The sequence below is a fragment of the Triticum dicoccoides genome, chromosome 6B (assembly GCF_002162155.2).
Source record: "Triticum dicoccoides isolate Atlit2015 ecotype Zavitan chromosome 6B, WEW_v2.0, whole genome shotgun sequence".
NCBI classification, from domain to species: Eukaryota; Viridiplantae; Streptophyta; class Magnoliopsida; order Poales; family Poaceae; genus Triticum; species Triticum dicoccoides.
This window is the reverse complement of record NC_041391.1, coordinates 264564589-264583065: the sequence shown is the minus strand read 5'-3', so window position 1 is coordinate 264583065 and position 18477 is coordinate 264564589.

The following is an 18477-nucleotide window of genomic DNA, read 5'->3' as shown; positions in this document are numbered from 1 at the left end:
TTTTGCATCTATCTTATAAAATACCAAAAATATATTTATCTTATCATACAATCTTTATTAGATCTCACTTTCGCAAGTGGTCGTGAAGGGATTGACAACCCCTTTATTGCGTTGGTTGCGAGTTCTCAGTTTGTTTGTGTAGGTGCGTGGGACTTTTGAGGAGCCTCCTACTGGATTGATACCTTGGTTCTCAAAACCGAGGGAAATACTTACGCTACACTTTGCTGCATCACCCTCTCCTCTTCGAGGAAAACCAATGCAAGCTCAAGACGTAGCACACCTCTCCACGTTACGTGAGATGGGGTGGGAGGGGTGCACAACCCCTTAGTGGGCTGATGTGCCCCCTCCCATTGGCCCATAAGGCCCCCAACGCTTGCCGGGGCCTCCGAAACCCCTTTCGGACACGCTGGTCGTCACCCGGTACCCCCGGAACAATTCCGGACTCCAATACCCTTCGTCCAATATACCGATCTTCACCACCGGACCATTCCGGAGTTCCTCGTCACGTCCGGGATGTCATTCGGTACTCCGAACAACCTTCGGTAACCACATACTATTTCCCATAACAACTCTAGCGTCACCGAACCTTAAGTGTGTAGACCATACGGGTTCGGGAACCATGCAGACTGACCGAGACGTTCTCCGGCCAATAACCAACAGCGGGATCTGGATACCCATGTTGGCTCCCACATGTTCCACGATGATCTCATCGGATGAACCACGATGTCGGGGATTCAATCAATCCCGTATTCAATTCCCTTTGTCTATCGGTATGTTACTTGCCCAAGATTCGATCGTCGATATCCCCATACCTCGTTCAATCTCGTTACCAACAAGTCTCTTTACTTGTTCCGTAACGCATGATCCCGTGGCTAACTCCTTAGTCACATTGAGCTCATTATGATGATGCATTACCGAGTGGGCCCAGAGATACCTCTCCGTCATACGGAGTGTCAAATCCCAGTCTCGATTCGTGCCAACCCAACAGACACTTTCGGAGATACCTGTAGTGCACCTTTATAGCCACCCAGTTACGTTGTGTCCAGGAGTTGCACAATATCATGGTCTAAGGAAATGATACTTGACATTAGAAAAGCTCTAGCAAACGAACTACACGATCTTGTGCTATGCTTAGGATTGGGTCTTCTCCATCACATCATTCTCCTAATGATGTGATCCCGTTATCAACGACATCCGATGTCCATGGCCAGGAAACCATGACCATCTATTGATCAACGAGCTAGTCAACTAGAGGCTTACTAGGGACATGTTGTGGTCTATGTATTCACACATGTATTACGGTTTCCGGTCAATACAATTATAGCATGAACAATAGACAATTATTATGAACAAGGAAATATAATAATAACCATTTTATTATTGCCTCTAGGGCATATTTCCAACAGTCTCCCACTTGCACTAGAGTCAATAATCTAGTTCACATCACCATGTGATCAACACTCATAGTTCACATCGCCATGTGACTACCACCCAAGAGTTTACTAGAGTCAATAATCTAGTTCACATCACCATGTGATTAACACTCAATGATTTCTAGTGTTTGATCATGTTATGCTTACGAGAGAGGTTTTAGTCAACGGGTCTGCAACATTCAGATCCGTGTGTTCTTTGCAAATCTCTATTTCATATTGTAGATGTTGCTTACTATGCTCCACTATATGTATCCGGTTTGATACTCAGAGTCATCCGGATAGGTGTTAAAGCTTGCATCGACGTAACCCTTTACGCCGAACTCTTCATCACCTCCATAATCGAGAAAACATTTCCTTATTCCCAAGGACAATTTTGACCGATGTCCAATGATCCACTCCTGGATCATTCTTATACCCCCTTTCCAAACACGTGGCAAGGCACATCGTGGTACACAACATGGCATATCGTATAGAGCCTATGGCTAAGGCATAGGGGACGACTTTCATCCTTTCTCTTTCTTCTGCCGTGGTCGAGCTTCAAGTCTTTACTTCACACCTTACAACTCAGGCAAGAACTCCTTCTTTGACTGATCCATCTTGAACTCCTTCAAGATCATGTCAAGGTATGTGCTTTGTGAAAGTCTTATCAGGCGTCTTGATCTATCTCTATAGATCTTGATACCCAACATGTAAGCAGTTTTACACAGGTCTTCCTTTGAAAAACTCCATTCAAACAACCCTTTATGCTTTCCAGAGATTCTACATCATTTCTGATCAACAATATGTCATCCACATATATTTATCAAAATGTTGTAGTGCTCCCACTCACTTTCTTGCAAATACAAGTTTCTTGCAAACTTTGTACAAACTCAAATGCTTTGATCACCTCATCAAAGCATATGTTCCAACTCCGAGATGCTTGCTCCAGTCCATAGAAGGACCGCTGGAGTTTGCATACCTTTTAGCATCCTTAGGATCGACAAAACCTTCTGGTTGTATCACATACAGCCTTTCCTCATGGAAACCGTCAAGGAAAATTTGTTTTGACATCCATCTGCCAGATTTCGTAAATGAAAATGCAGCAACTGCTAACATAATTCTGACAAGCATCGCTATGATTGAGAAAGTCTCATCACAGTCAACTCCTTGAACTTGTCGGAAACTTCTTTGAGACAAGTCAAGCTTCATAAATGGTGACATTACCATCAGCGTCTGTCTTCTTCTTAAAGATCCATTTATTCTAAATGGCTTGCGGATCATCGAGCAAGTCTACCAAAGTCCATACTTTGTTCTTATACATGGATCCTATCTCGGATTTCATGGCTTCCAGCCATTTGTTGGAATCCGGTCCCACCATCGCTTCTCCATGGCTCATAGGTTCATCGTTGTCCAACAACATGACCTTTAAGACAGGGTTACCACTCAGAAGTTGTACACACCCTTATCGACCTATGAGGTTTGATAGTAACTTGATCTGAAGCTCCATGACCATCATCATTAGCTTTCTCTTAACTGAGGTAGGTGCCATAGAAACATTTTTCTGTGTTGCGCTACTCTCTGGTTGAAGTAAAGGTTCAACAACCTCATCAAGTTCTATCTTCCTCCCACTCAATTCTTTCGAGAGAAACTCTTTCTCGAGAAAGGACATATTCCTAGCGACAAACACTTTGCCCTCAGATCTGAGATAGAAGGGATACCCAATCGTCTTGTTTGGGTATTCTATGAAGACACAATTTTCCGCTTTGGGTTCGAGCTTTTCTGGCCGAAGCCTATCGACATAAGCATCGTAGCCCCAAACCTTAAGAAACAACAACTTAGGTTTCTTGCCAAACCATAGTTCATACGGTGTCGTCTCCACGGACTTAGATGGTGCCCTATTTAAAGTGAATGTAATTGTCTCTAATGCATAACCCCAAAATGATAGCGGTAGATCAGTAAGACACATCATAGATCGCACCATATCCAATAGGGTGCGACTACGATGCTCGGACACACCATTACGCTATGGTGTTCCAGGTGGCGTCAACTGTGAAACGATTCCACCTTGTCTTTAGTGATTGCCAAACTCATAACTCAGATATTCTCCCCTTGATCAGATCATAGGAACTTGATCTTCTTGTTATGATGATTCTCAAATTCACTCTAAAATTTCTTGACCTTTTCAAACGTTTCAAACTTATGCTACATTAAGTAAATATACCCATATCTACTCAATTCATCGGTGAAGATGAGAAAATAGCGATATCCACTGCATGCGTCAACACTCATCGGACCGCACACATCAGCATGTGTGATTTCCAGCAAGTCACTTGCCCGTTCCATTGTTCCAGAAAACGGGGTTTTAGTCATCGTGTCTATGAGGCATGGTTCGCATGTGTCAGGTGATTCAAAATCAAGTGACTCCAAAAGTCCATTAGCATGGAGGTTCTTCATGCGCTTTACACCAATATGACCTAAGCGGCAATGCCACAAGAAAGTGGTACTATCATTATCAACTCTACATCTTTTGGCATCAATGTTATGAACATGTGTAACACTACGACTGAGATTCAATAAACCATTCACATTGGGTGCATGACCATAGAAGGTATTATTCATGTAAACAGAATAACCATTATTCTGTGACTTAAATGAATAATCGTATTGCAATAAACATGATCTAATCATGTTCATGCTCAATGCAGACACCAATGCAAACAACATTTATCTGGGTTCAATACTAATCCCGAAGGTAGAGGGAGCGTGCGATGGTGGTCATATCATCCTTGGAAACACTTCCAACACAAATCGTCACCTCGCCCTTAGCTAGTCTCCGTTTATTCCGTAGCTTTTGTTTCGAGTTACCAATATTAGCAACTGAACTGGTATCTAATACGCATGTGCTACTGGGAGTACTAGTAAGGCACACATCAATAACACATATAGCAAATATACTTTTGTTGAAGTTGCTAGCCTTCTTATCTACCAAGTATTTGAGGCAGTTCCGCTACCAGTGACCGTTCCCCTAATAGAAGCACTTCGTCTCGGGTTTGGGTTCTTGGGTTTCCTCACTAGAGCGGCAACTGGCTTGCCATTCATGAAGTTTCCCTTCTTGCCCTTGCCCTTCTTTGAAACTAGTGGTCTTGTTAACCATCAACAATTGATGCTCCTTCTTGACTTCTACCTTTACGGCCTTAAGCACGACGAACAGCTCTGGGATCAACTTCCCTTGCATGTTATAGTTCATCATGAAACTCTAGCAGCTTGGTGATAGTGACTGGAGAACTTTTGTCAATCACTCTCTTATCTGGAAGATTAACTCCCACTTGATTCAAGTGATTGAAGTACCCAGACATTCTAAGCACATGCTCACTGGCTGAGCTATTCTCCTCCATCTTGTAGGCAAAGATCTTGTCAGAGGTCTCAAACCTCTCAACATGGGCATGAGCCTGAAATACCAATTTCAGCTCTTGGAACATCTCATATGTTCCATGGCGTTCAAAATGCTTTTGGAGCCCCGACTCTAAGCCATAAAGCATGGCGCACTAAACTAATAGGTAGTCATCAGAACGTGTCTGCCAGATGTTCACAACATCCACGGACGACGCCGAAGGGGTTGGCACACCGAGCGGTGCATCAAGGACAGAAGTCTTCTGTGTAGCAGTGAGGACAATCCTCAGACTACGGCCCTAGTCCGCACAATTGCTTACAATATCTTTCGACTAAGTCTTTCTCTCGGAATATATTAAAACAAGGAGCTAAAGCGCGAGCTATTAAACCACAACATAATTTGCAAAGACAATTTAGACTAGGTTCATGATAATTAAGTTCATCTAATCAAATTATTCAATGAACTCCCACTCAGATAGACATCCCTCTAGTCGTCTAAGTGATACATGATCCGAATCGACTAGGCCGTGCCCGATCAACATGTGAGACGGACTAGTCATCAACGGTGAACATCTCCATGTTGATCGTATCTACTATACGAGTCTTGTGTTCTGAGGCCATGCGTGTACATGCTAGGCTCGTCAAGTCAACCTAAGTGTTTCGCATGTGTAAATCTGGCTTACACCTGTTGTATGCGAACATTAGAATCTATCACACCCGATCATCACGTGGTGCTTCAAAACAATGAACCTTCGCAACGGTGCACAGTTAGGGGGAACATTTTCTTGAAATTTTAGTGAGGGATCATCTTATTTTATGCTACCGCCGTTCTAAGCAAATAAGATGTAAACATGACAAACATCACAAGCAAATCATAGAGTGACATGATATGGCCAATATCATCTTGCGCCTTTGATCTCCATCTTCGAGGCGAGGCATGATCACCTTCGTCACCGGCATGACACCATGATCTCCATCATCGTGTCTTCATGAAGTTGTCTCGCCAACTATTACTTCTACTACTATGGCTAACAGCTAGCAATAAAGTAAAGTAATTACATGGCATTTTCATTGACACGTAGGTCATACAATAAATTAAGACAACTCCTATGGCTCCTGCCGGTTATCATACTCATCGACATGCAAGTCGGGATTCCTATTACAAGAACATGATCAATCTCATACATCACATATATAATTCATCACATCCTTTTGGCCATATGACATCACATAGCATACCCTGCAAAAACAAGTTCGACGTCTTCTAATTGTTGTTGCATGTTTTACGTGGCTGCTATGGGTTTCTAGCAAGAACGTTTCTTACCTACGCAAAAGCCACAACGGTGATATGACAATTGCTATTTACCTTTTATAAGGACCCTCTTCATCAAATCCGTTCCGACTAAAGTGGGAGAGATAGACACCCGCTAGCCACCTTATGCATCAAGTGCATGTCAGTCGGTGGAACCTATCTCACGTAAGTGTACGTGTAAGGTCGGTTCGGGCTGCTTCATCCCACAATGCCGCCGAATCAAGATAAGACTAGTAACGGTAAGAAAATTGAACAAATCATCGCCCACAACTACTTGTGTTCTACGCGTGCATAGAATCTACGCATAGACCTAACTCTGATACCACTATTGGGGAACATAGAAATAATTCAAAAAATTTCCTACATGTCACCAAGATCAATCTAGGAGATGCTAGCAACGAGAGAGAGGGAGTGCATCTTCATACCCTTGAAGATCGCTAAGCGGAAGCGTTACAGGAACGCGGTTGATGGAGTCGTACTCGCGGCGATTCAAATCGCGGAAGATCCGATCTAGCGCCGAATGGACGGCGCCTCCGCGTTCAACATACGTACAGCCCGGGGACGTCTCCTCCTTCTTGATCCAGCAAGGGGAGAGGAGAAGTTAAGGGAAAGCTCCGGTAGCACGACGGCGTGGTGGTGGTGGAGCTCGTGGTTCTCCGGCACGGCTTCGCCAAGCACTATGGAGGAGGAGGAGGTGTTGGAGGAGGAGAGGGCTGCGCTAGGGGAAGGGGTGCCGCTGCCCTCTCTCTCCCTCACTATATATAGGGGAAGGGGGAAGGAGGAGGCGCCCTAGGGGAGGGGCGGCGGCCACAGGGGAAACCCTAGATGGGTTTGGGCGCCCCCACACCTAGGAAACTTGCCCCCCAAGCCGGGAGGGGTGGCTGCCCTAGGGGAGGTGCCCTCACCTCTCCACGTTACGTGAGATGGGGTGGGAGGGGTGCACAACCCCTTAGTAAGCTGATGTGCCCCCTCCCCTTGGCCCATAAGGCCCCCCAACGCTTGCCGGGGCCTCCGAAACCCCTTTCGGACATGATGGTCGTCACCCGGTACCCCCGGAACAATTCCGGACTCCAATACCCTTCGTCCAATATATCGATCTTCACCTCCGAACCATTCCGGAGTTCCTCGTCACGTCCGGGATCTCATCCGGGACTCCGAACAACCTTTGGTAACCACATACTATTTCCCATAACAACTCTAGCGTCACCGAACCTTAAGTGTGTAGACCCTACGGGTTCGGGGACCATGCAGACATGACCGAGACGTTCTCCGGCCAATAACCAACAGCGGGATCTGGATACCCATGTTGGCTCCCACATGTTCCACGATGATCTCATCGGATGAACCATGATGTCGGGGATTCAATCAATCCCGTATCCAATACCCTTTGTCTATCAGTATGTTACTTGCCCGATATTCGATCGTCGGTATCCCCATGCCTCATTCAATCTCATTACCGGCAAGTCTCTTTACTCGTTCTGTAACGCATGATCCCGTGGCTAACTCCTTAGTCACATTGAGCTCATTATGATGATGCATTGCCGAGTGGGCCCAGAGATACCTCTCCATCATATGGAGTGACAAATCACAGTCTCGATTCATGCCAACCCAACAGACACTTTTGGAGATACCTGTAGTGCACCTTTATAGCCACACAGTTACGTTGTGACGTTTGATACACCCAAAGCATTCCTACGGTATCCGAGAGTTGCAGAATCTCATGGTCTAAGGAAATGATACTTGACATTAGAAAAGCTCTAGCAAACGAACTACACGATCTTGTGCTATGCTTAGGGTTGGGTCTTCTCCATCACATCATTCTCCTAATGATGTGATCCCATTATCAACGACATCCAATGTCCATGGCCAGGAAACCATGACCATCTATTGATCAACGAGATAGTCAACTAGAGGCTTACTAGGGACATGTTGTGGTCTATGTATTCACACATGTATTACGGTTTCCAGTAAATACAATTATAGCATGAACAATCACTACAAAAAAAGACACATCCGTGACATTTTGGGCCGAACCAAATTTTTTTCTGTCATACTTATGACACTTCTATGACGATAATTGTGACAAAACCTGGTATCATCATAGATGTGGTGGGCTCCTACTTCTATGACAAAAAATCATGACAGAAAATGGGCTTTTCGTCCTGGGCAGGCCGGAGACGCAGCTGCATGACATTCTTTGGGCCGTCCATGACGGAAAAAACCATGGTAGAAGCGAGGGGGAGGAAAATTTCAGGGAGTTGCCGGTTACGGTGGGAGGTCGGGGGCGGAGTGATGCGCGTTTCTCTCGTACACGTGCGAGGCGTTGGCTCTAACTGAACCCGAGCGAGGCATTGGGCTCTAACTGAACCCGGGCGATTGCATTGCAGGCTACGCGTTACTGAACCCGAGCAATCGATCGATGGCTGTTAACTGAACCCGATGGAGCGATTCCTTCGCTACTGCTGCTAATTGAAGCCGATCGATGGATGAATAGTGAGCGTTGGGGGGGGGGGTGGATGAACAGTGAGCGGTGGCGTTGCCTCTGGATGAATAGGAACCCGTGATGTGGAGGGCTGGATGAATAGTAGACAATGGAGGGGTGGCCGTGGAGTGGTGGTTGAACAGGACCCCGTGGTGTGGAGGGCTGAATGAACAGTAGACGGTGGAGGGGTGCCCGTGGAGGGGTGGTTGAACAGTAGCCGGTGGAGTAGCGCGTGGTGGAGGCTAGATGAACAGGAGCCCGTGGAGGCCGGAGGAGGTCGACGGTAGCCCGTGGAGGCTGGAGGAGGTCGACGGTGGAGATGAACAATATCCCGTGGAGTCCCGTTTTGTGGTACGCCACACCCCTCCCCCCCGTTTCGACCGTAGCGCTCCAAACAAGTCCGTTTTGTCCATTTTGCGGTACGCCACACCCCTCCCGATCAACAGGACCCCCGTTTCGATCGTAGGAGGTCCGTTTCGTTCGTTTTGCGGTACACCACACCCCTCCCGATCAACAGGAATCCCGTTTCGACCGTAGGAGGTCCGTTTCCTCCGTTTTGAGGTACGCCACACCCCTCCCGACCAACAGGACCCCGTTCCGAACGTAGGAGGTCTGTTTCCTCTATTGTGCGGTACGCCAGGCCTCATTTCCATCGCCTGTTCCGTCCAAGCCGGTTGGCTCCCACGCGTTCCGTTGCCTCCCGATGAACACGACGCATTCCGTTGCCTCCCCATGAACACGACGCATTCCGTTGCCTCCCCATGAACACGACGACGACTCTGTTTCTCCGTTCTGACCCAGCCATGTACATATGCGCGAGTAGGCGTTCGAGACCCTGCTCGTATGTACATACATGGCCGTATTTTCTTTCTTGCACCCTGGCCGCTGTACGTACGTGTACATGCTACGTGCGCGCCTCTACTACGACATGTACGCGCCTCTACTATGACACGTACGCGCCTCTACATCAACCAGTATATATGTACATACATGTTCACGACCAGAATGACAACGTTACGTACGCTTCGACCAGGTGGGTCCCGACTGTCAGGCAGTTCCTTGCGTGCGAAAATGTAGCTCGTGGGTCCTAGCAGTCAGAGGGGCGAATCGTTTTTTTTTGCCCGGACGCACTTCCTTTGCGTGCGAAGATGTAGCTGGTGGGTCCCAGCAGTCAGGGGGGCGAATCGTTTTTTTGCCCGGACGCACTTCCTTGCGTGCGAAGATGTAGCTGGTGGGTCCCAACAGTCAGGGGGGCGAATCATTTTTTTCGCCCGGACGCACTTCCTTGCATGCAAAGATGTAGCTCGTGGGTCCCAACAGTCAGGGGGAAACTTTTTTTTGCGAAATACGGTGGCCCGTCCGATGGGTCCCTGCTGTGAGGTGGAGGAATCATTATTTTCCGTGTAATAAGGAGGCACTTCCTTGCTGCGGCCATGGACCCAGCTGTCAGCCTCTCCACGTACAGTCCATGTCCGATGGAAGTCGTTCCTTGACCACATTGACCACGCCACGCCGAGAGCACCACGGCGGTGGACGACGGCGAGGCCTAGGAAGGGGACGACTCGGAGCCGGGGAAGACGCAGCAGTGGATGCCACGCGAAGAGGAGTACGAGGGTTCACTGGTTCGGCTGCGGTGTGAGGCTGCTGTCGCCATAGAATAACAGGGGGTGTGGGTGAGTAGAGAGATGGCCTGGCCAGCGGTGGGAGTAGTAGGGGGCGGTGAGGCCTCCGCGGCATCACAGCCGGCCACGGGAGGCAGGAGCACGCGGCACGACTGGCGCTGATTTGGGCGGCTGGAGCAAGAAGACCAGAGGTTGAAGAAGCACTACAACCGTTGGATGAACATCATACGGTAATAGGAGCTAGAATCGTTCATATTGACTAAGTTGACAAATCCCTCCGTCCCCGTCAACTTGGTAGGCCCACAAGTCAGCCTCCCAGTATGCTGGGTTCTATAGCTAGCAGGGGGACTATTCATTTTTTTGTGCGTAATAAGGAGGCACTTCCTTGCGTGCGAAGATAGCTGGTGGGTCCGACAAGTCAGCGGGGGCACGTTTTTTTCATGAAATACATAGGCCCTTCCGGTGGGTCCCAGATGTCAGGTGGAGGAATCATTATTTTGCGCGTAATAAGGAGGCATTTCCCTGTGTGCGGCCGTGGACCCAGCTGTCAGCCTCTCCACGCACAATCTACTTCTGATGGTGTCGTTTGTTGACCATGTTGACCACGCCGTGCCGAGCGCATCCAAGGTGGTGGACGACAGCGAGGCCCCGGACAGCAACGAGCCGGAGATGGGAAGACGCGGGAGTAGAGTCGCAGACGGAGAGGTGTACGAGGGTTAACTGGTTCTAGTGCGGTGCGGTTCGGCAGTCAGTGGAGAAGAACAGGAGGTGTGGAGGGATGGAGGGATGGCTTGGCCAACGGTGGAGTAGCGCTAGAGGAAGAAGACGAGAGATTGAAGATGGATGCCGGTCGTTGGATGTAAATCCAACGGCTAACATGTCAGAATCATTTGTTGACTAAATTGACAACGACTTGCGTTGGCTTTGACCTATTGGCCCACATTTCAGCCTCCAAAAATGTGGCACGTATTCAACCCATTTTTTTTCAGAATTTACAGTCTTTTTTTTGCGTGATAGAATTTACAGTCAATTTGATCTTTTTTTCTGAATTACAGCCATTAGCTGGGCTGGGTGAACAATTAATGTAGCGTCCATGCGGCCCATTTATTTTATTTCCTAAAAAATTACAGGCCATTTGCACTTTATCTAGATACATGATTTTGCTGGGCTGATTCTAATTATAATGTTGGGTTGGGCCAACAATGTTATCAAAAAATAAAAAATGGCTGAGCATTTTGTTATAAATATATTTAAATAATAAGTGATATTATTACATTCGTCCTTAAATCTTACCAAGCTTTTGTACAAAATCACTAGATTTTCGTGCCAAGACAATCCAGGATTTTATTTGTTAAGAAATTATTTTTATAAGTTAATAAGATGTGGGATATTGTTTTCTTACATATGTAAGTATCTGTTAAATATATGATGACAATAAAAATAATATATAATAACATATAAAATAATTTAAATATATATAATATAGTTAGAAGGGAAACATAAGTTGTACCTGGCGTTCCTATTCTTATATAGAAAAATAGAACAAACCTCTCGTTTCTTCAAAAAAATACATAAATTGGGCTGCCAAAAATAGAACCTCGGATGGGAGGTCCATAGGCCGGTCGATACATGATGGCCCTAAGAAAATACAAACAGGCCCTCCCATCCGAGGTCGTGGGCTGCGCATCTTAAAAATAAAAGCCTAGACGGGGCAGCCCAAAACCACGTCCAACACTTGCCAAAACTTCGTCCCTCGTTTTCTCTGTGTTTCGCACACTCAACATTGTGTGGGCATTTTGACTGTGCATCATATGAAGATGTGCTATGCATGAATGTTGATCAACATGATGTTAACTGGCTGGTAGTTCCATTTTCGACCATGAATATAACTTCCAACATGATGTTAACCCTGTTTGAAAAGGCCGTGTTAACATAAATGCTCTGCCTCTGAAAGTTGCAGTTTCTTATCTGAAACTGAACTTGCAGTTTCTTATCTGAAACTGAAACTTGCAGTTTCTTCTCGTCTGCACTTTTATACTCCTATGAAACTATATTTTTTAAGTGCTAAAAATAGATCTCTAGAATTCATAAAATTCTTCATATGCTCAATACTGCAAATCTGAAATTCAAAAGACATTCATATCTGAAAGTACTCTCAAAATACACAACACAAAACACAATTCACAACTTGCAAATACTGACAACCCTAAGCTCCTCCTGACAATTCACAACCTGCTCGACTATTGGGCTGGGGGGGCAGCCCCCTCCTATTCCTCGGCGGCAGACAGCCGCTCCGTGAGACTATGTGAACGGCGAGGGAGACGATGGCGGGGAAGCGTCATCGGGCCAACTACTTTTCTCTTCTTGCAGTTGGGTTCGGTCGATGAAGACTCCACCGGCTCGCTCTGGCAGGACACCCTCACAAACGGCACCCTGTAGATGCTCGATCCTTCAATCTCTGGTGGATGCTCCATCTGGGATCGATACTCCCACCACCGCTCCCTCACGATCGGATTCGGTGAATCTGTTTGCTCCATGGCCCAGAGGAGTAGCTCTATGTACTCCGGCGCGACTCCCTCCGGGAGTATCGCCGCCTTTTCGCTCTGTTGCAGATATTTGGCCATGGATGTCGCCATCGCCGCTAATTGGTCCTTGTTGTCAAACCAAGACTGTATCTCCAACATCCTAGCTAGCTTCACAGGGTCGCTGTCTGCGATCCTCGCGTATCGGTTGTACTCCTCCATAGATCTACTTCTCCACAACACCTTCACTCGCCGGCGGTGGTTTTTGAATGGAAGAGGAGAGGAGTAGCGCTGGTTTTGGATTAGAACAGGAGAGGAGCGACGCTGGTTTTGGACTGGAACAGGAGAGGAGGGTGGTGGTTTTGAAATGGAAGAGGAGAGGAGCGGCGCTGGATTTAGATTGGAACAGGAGAGGAGCGGCGGTGGTTTAAGAGAAGAATTGCGGAAGAGCGGCGCTGGTCTTGGAAGTATTTTTTTGTTGTTTTGTGTATTTTGGGTCAAAGTTTGACCACGTACTGTATGTGACAAGCAAAATGTGAATGCATGTCACCCAAAATTGTATTGTTTGGTTCGTATCTGAATGTACTTTCAAATTATATTATTTTTGCAACGTATAACATATATTTTATGTGCGAAAATCATGGTCAATTATGACCCAGAATAAAAGGGAGACTAGTTAATGTGGGGCCGCTTTCTTAATTGAAGGGTAAATTGATTTTGATTTTGATCCAGTCACAGCGCGCCGGCCCTCTCGCCCAATCCTAAATCGCTGCCGCACGCTCCTCTCCCTCTTCTCCATTGCAAAACCACCTCCTCTCCTCTCCATCATCTCCATTCCAAAACCACCGTCTCGCCTCTCCCTCTTCTGATCTTCTCCATTGCAAAACCACCTCCTCTCCTCTCCATCATCTCCATTCCAAAACCACCTCCTCTCCTCTCCATCATCTCCATTCCAAAACCACCGTCTCGCCTCTCCCTCTTCTGATCTTCTCTCCATTGCAAAACCACCTCCTCTCCTCTCCATCATCTCCATTCCAAAACCACCTCCTCTCCTCTCCCTCTTCTCTATTGCAAGACCACCGTCTCTCCTCCCATCTTCCAAAGCTAGCACCAGACCACTCAGAACGACATCTATGGAGAGGATGTAGCAGTGAATCAGGCAGATCGCCGGCAGCGACCAAGCAAAGTTAGCCAGGTTGAAGGAGATCCTTAGTTGGTTTGACAATGAGTGGGAGATTTCGAGGATGGTGCGAGCCATGTGGCAATGTATGCGAAAGAGCGAGATGGCGGCGATGAGGGCGGCGATGTACATGTACTCCTCGGTGGCAGTCACGCTGCAGTCCTCCAAGTTCATCGAGTATCTCCTCACTACAAGAAATATGTCAACTTGTGACCTTGAATATTGGTCATTGAAAGGTCATGGTTTTTCATTTGCGACCTTTTTGTGACCAAAAAGAGAAGGTTAAAAGCTGGCGGTCGTAAACTGACTATAGCGACCTTTCTCCTGGAATGGTCGAAGACGTTTATGACCAAAATATGTCCACTTTGGCGTTTTGGTCACTAGCAACCTCCCCAGGCCACGTAGGCATCCAGCGTGGCAAGCTGATGTGGCACAAGATTCATCCCGGTCCAATTCGGTGTTTATATGGGCCGAGCCCACTAATTCGGCCTTTTTAATATTTATTTTTCCTATTAATTTTTGCTAGCTACATGGGTTGGCCCAGCAATTCGGCCTTTTTATTTCTAGATGCGGCCTTTTACAGCGTATGATCATTTATTTTTTGCCATTTTGTTTTCCACTGTTTTACATTTGTCCCAAATATCATAACATCATACACTGGTCCCACACGTCAGAAATTTCAAATGTGCTCAAATTATTTTGATAAGTTGGTCGCAGGAGTCATGTTTCCATTGCACACATTTTCAAATCACATACATAATTACTATTTCATATGAAACAGAAATTGTAATTCTGAAACATACATGAAATTCACAAACAAAGAGAAGATACATTAAATCACATACATAATTACTATTTCATTCACAAACAAAGAGAAGATACATTAAATTCCTAGATAACCCAGCTATTATTACAGAACTTGCTATATAAGAATGTCTTGGAGCTTCTTTGAACATCTTTCGTCTTGAATTTACTCAAAATATCTGCCAACAAGAAAACAGAAAACAACAGGTGAGCTATTTAGTAGTAAGATCAAGTCTGGAAAGAAACATGCATGAAAATTAAGAAGAGCTAGAGTATGGATGCCCAAACAGTTTTCGTGCATGTCATGCCAAGTAAGGCAACACATAGAATGCATATGGGCCATAAAAATGATCAAATGAGGAAGGGATGAAGCCAAACAATGGTTCCTCCTTGCAATGGTCACATTAGATAGCAGCGACCTACTACAGTTCATGTTACAACAACACTAGTTCATGTGAGAAACACACAGGGTCGAAAGTACAAACCAAAAACAATCTGACTTGGGTAAACCAGGACATGATGAAACAAAATTACTCATTTTGGGTTAAAAGAGGAGGTTAGCCTTGATGGCCAGGTGGTACCTCGGAAGGACACCTTTCGGTATTTGGGGTCAATGTTGCAGGAGGATGGGGGTATTGATGAAGATGTGAACCATCGAATCAAAGCCGGGTGGATGAAGTGGCGCCAAGATTTTGGCATTCTCTATGACAAGAGAGTGCCACAAAAGCTAAAAGGCAAGTTCTACAGGATGGCGGTTCGACCCACAATGTTGTATGGCGCGGAGTGTTGGCCGACTAAAAGGCGACATGTTCAACAGTTAGGTGTGGCGGAGATGCGTATGTTGAGATGGATGTGTGGCCACACGAGGAAGGATCGAGTCCGGAATGATGATATACGAGATAGAGTTGGGGTAGCACCAATTGAGGAGAAGCTTGTCCAACATCGTCTGAGATGGGTTGGGCATATTCAGCGCAGGCCTCCAGAAGCCCCAGAAGCCCCAATGCATAGCGGACGACTAAAGCGTGCGGAGAATGTCAAGAGAGGGCGGGGTCAACCGAATTTGACATGGGAGGAGTCCGTTAAGAGAGATCTGAAGGATTGGAGTATCGACAATGAGCTAGCTATGGACAGGGGTGCATGGAAGCTTGCTATCCATGTGCCAGAGCCATGAGTTGGTTGCGAGATCTTATGAGTTTCACCTCTAGCCTACGCCAACTTGTTTGGGACTAAAGGCTTTGTTGTTGTTGTTGTTGTTGTTGTTGTTGTTGTTGTTGTTGTTGTTGTTGTTGTTGTTGTTGTTGTTGTTGTTGTTGTTGTTGTTGTTGTTGTTGTTGTTGTTGTTGTTGTTGTTGTTGTTGTTGTATAAGTTGTTGTTGTTATTGTTGTTGTTGTTGTTGTGTTAAAAGAGGAATATGATGTCCACCTTATACTACTACATCATCATCAGGATTAAAACAACACATTTATATAGAGAGTGTTGGATGAGACAAATATCAATTGAAAAAAAGACAAGGTAGCATCAAATCAGGTTATAGTTTGTGGGAATCAATGCACACAGCATGAACGACAAGGTAGCATCAAATCAGATGATGATTGCATACATACAAATCATGTGCTAGCAGAAAAAAATCCAAGCAGGAGCTCATCTTCCCTCTCTGTTTGGTAACTAACAACCTAAATAAAATAAAATAAAAACATGACTTGTTCATACAGATCCCTCTAAAATTCCTTGGGACAAGTGCATCACATATTCGTCAACTTAGCAGCAGAAGTAGTGAGCACGGGAAGAGGGGGAGGGAGATGGAGGAGCTACCTGCCGCGGTCGCAATGGAAGCAGAGGAGCAGACCCCTCCTGCCCCTCCCCCACGAGCAGGACAGGGCTGCCGGCTGGGCACGCCCCTACTCCTCCGCCTCCTTGATCAGGAGACCGCCTTCCCCTGCTGCTGCTGCTTGGCGCACCGCATCACTAGTCACCTCCTCATGCAAGAAGTACACAATAAATAGACAGACGGTCAGTGAGGTACATTTACACAGCAACATAAGCTTAAAATTAACACAAATACACACATCAAATGAAGTCACTAAGATACTTAAGTCCACCACATGGTGTAGAATTATGTGGTATATAATTGCAACACATGAACCAAATGAGGAATAACATCATCACCAAGAGTTTTTGATGATAAGCATAGCTCCCTACAAAAAAGAACTAAGGGCACAATGACTAAAGCATGCAGAACACAATATTCAAAGCAGAAGCAAGCAGGCAGTATGAGCTACCTACTGGCAAAGTATAAAACCTGAATCATATAGTACAAATGAATCAAGAAAACAAGAACTAACAATGAGAACTGCATACTAATGCACCAGATGATCAACATCAAGTGTAGTATATTCACATAAGTTTGCTTATTTGTTTTTGCTTGGAAACTAAGACTGAGTTGCCGCCTAGCTAGTGGCATGACATGTTTGTAATGGCAGTTTGGTACTATTGGCTGTAGAAATATGGGAAAGAACACATTCAGGGTTGGAGGTGAGACACTTGCACGCCCATCTCCAAGGTTGGCTGCTAGTGCTCCATTTATTAATATATGAAATTTGAAAGGGGCTAATCTGACCATCAACCTGATTTTCTGAATACTATTACAGTCAGTTTGCAATAAATATGCAATAATAATGTATAGCCCCAGATTTTCTGAACTATAAAAATGATGTAGCAAAATCAGGGGTTGTAGTAAATACAGTATGAATTATGAATATGGTTCAGTTTCAATATATACCATATTATTTTGGTATAACTTCAGTAAATACCATATAAACAATAGTTGACGCGAATAACAGTGGCTTCACATAAAAAAATATCTTCTTCTTCTTCTAAGCCTTTTGTCCCAAACAAGTTGGGGTAGGCTAGATGAAACCCTTTCACGAGGACTTCCCAGGAGGTCACCCATCCTAGTACTACTCTCGCCCAAATGGGTTTCATACCCAAAGGACTGGCTAGTTTTTACGTTGGCTCGCCAAGCCTATAACAACCCTTATATATGAAACCCTTTCACGAGGACTTCCCAAGAGGTCACCCATCCTAGTACTACTCTCGCTCAAATGGGTCTCATACCCATGGGACTGGCTAGTTTTTACGTTGGCTCGCCAAGCCTATCACAACCCTCCTCCTTTACCCGGGCTTGGGACCGGCTATGCCTAAAAGACATAGGCAGAGTTTCACATAAAAAATATATATATACATGATAAATTGAGTAGGTAAGAAATTGTCTTTAACCTAAAAACTAACACCACCAACGCTCATTCACTAGTTCTATAGTACAGTAGTAGCACGCTAGCACTAGTTCTGTAGTACAAACAGTATTTACTCAAACCGTACCACTCTAAGCTAGCACAAACACTTGCATGCATTAATGTTCATTTTGTAGTAGCGCACTAGTTTGTGGGACAGGGCCACCAAGCTTTTACGTTGTAGCACTGTATAAGTAAGCACAACACTTGCACACACTAATCACTCATATGTAGTAGACTAGTAGTAGCACACTTGCACTTGGCAACATACTTTAATTTGTTCAATGCTGGTCTGACCCTCACAAGCCTAGGGGAGATGCATGCATGTTGATTAACCGGTCAGTAATTGCAGACAAACACATCATCCCAAGATTATTGGGGTTGTATGAATTTTGTATGATAAGCATCAATAACAAATGGAAGGTAGTTTTTACCGGCTTCTTATTTATTCCTAGTTCTGCC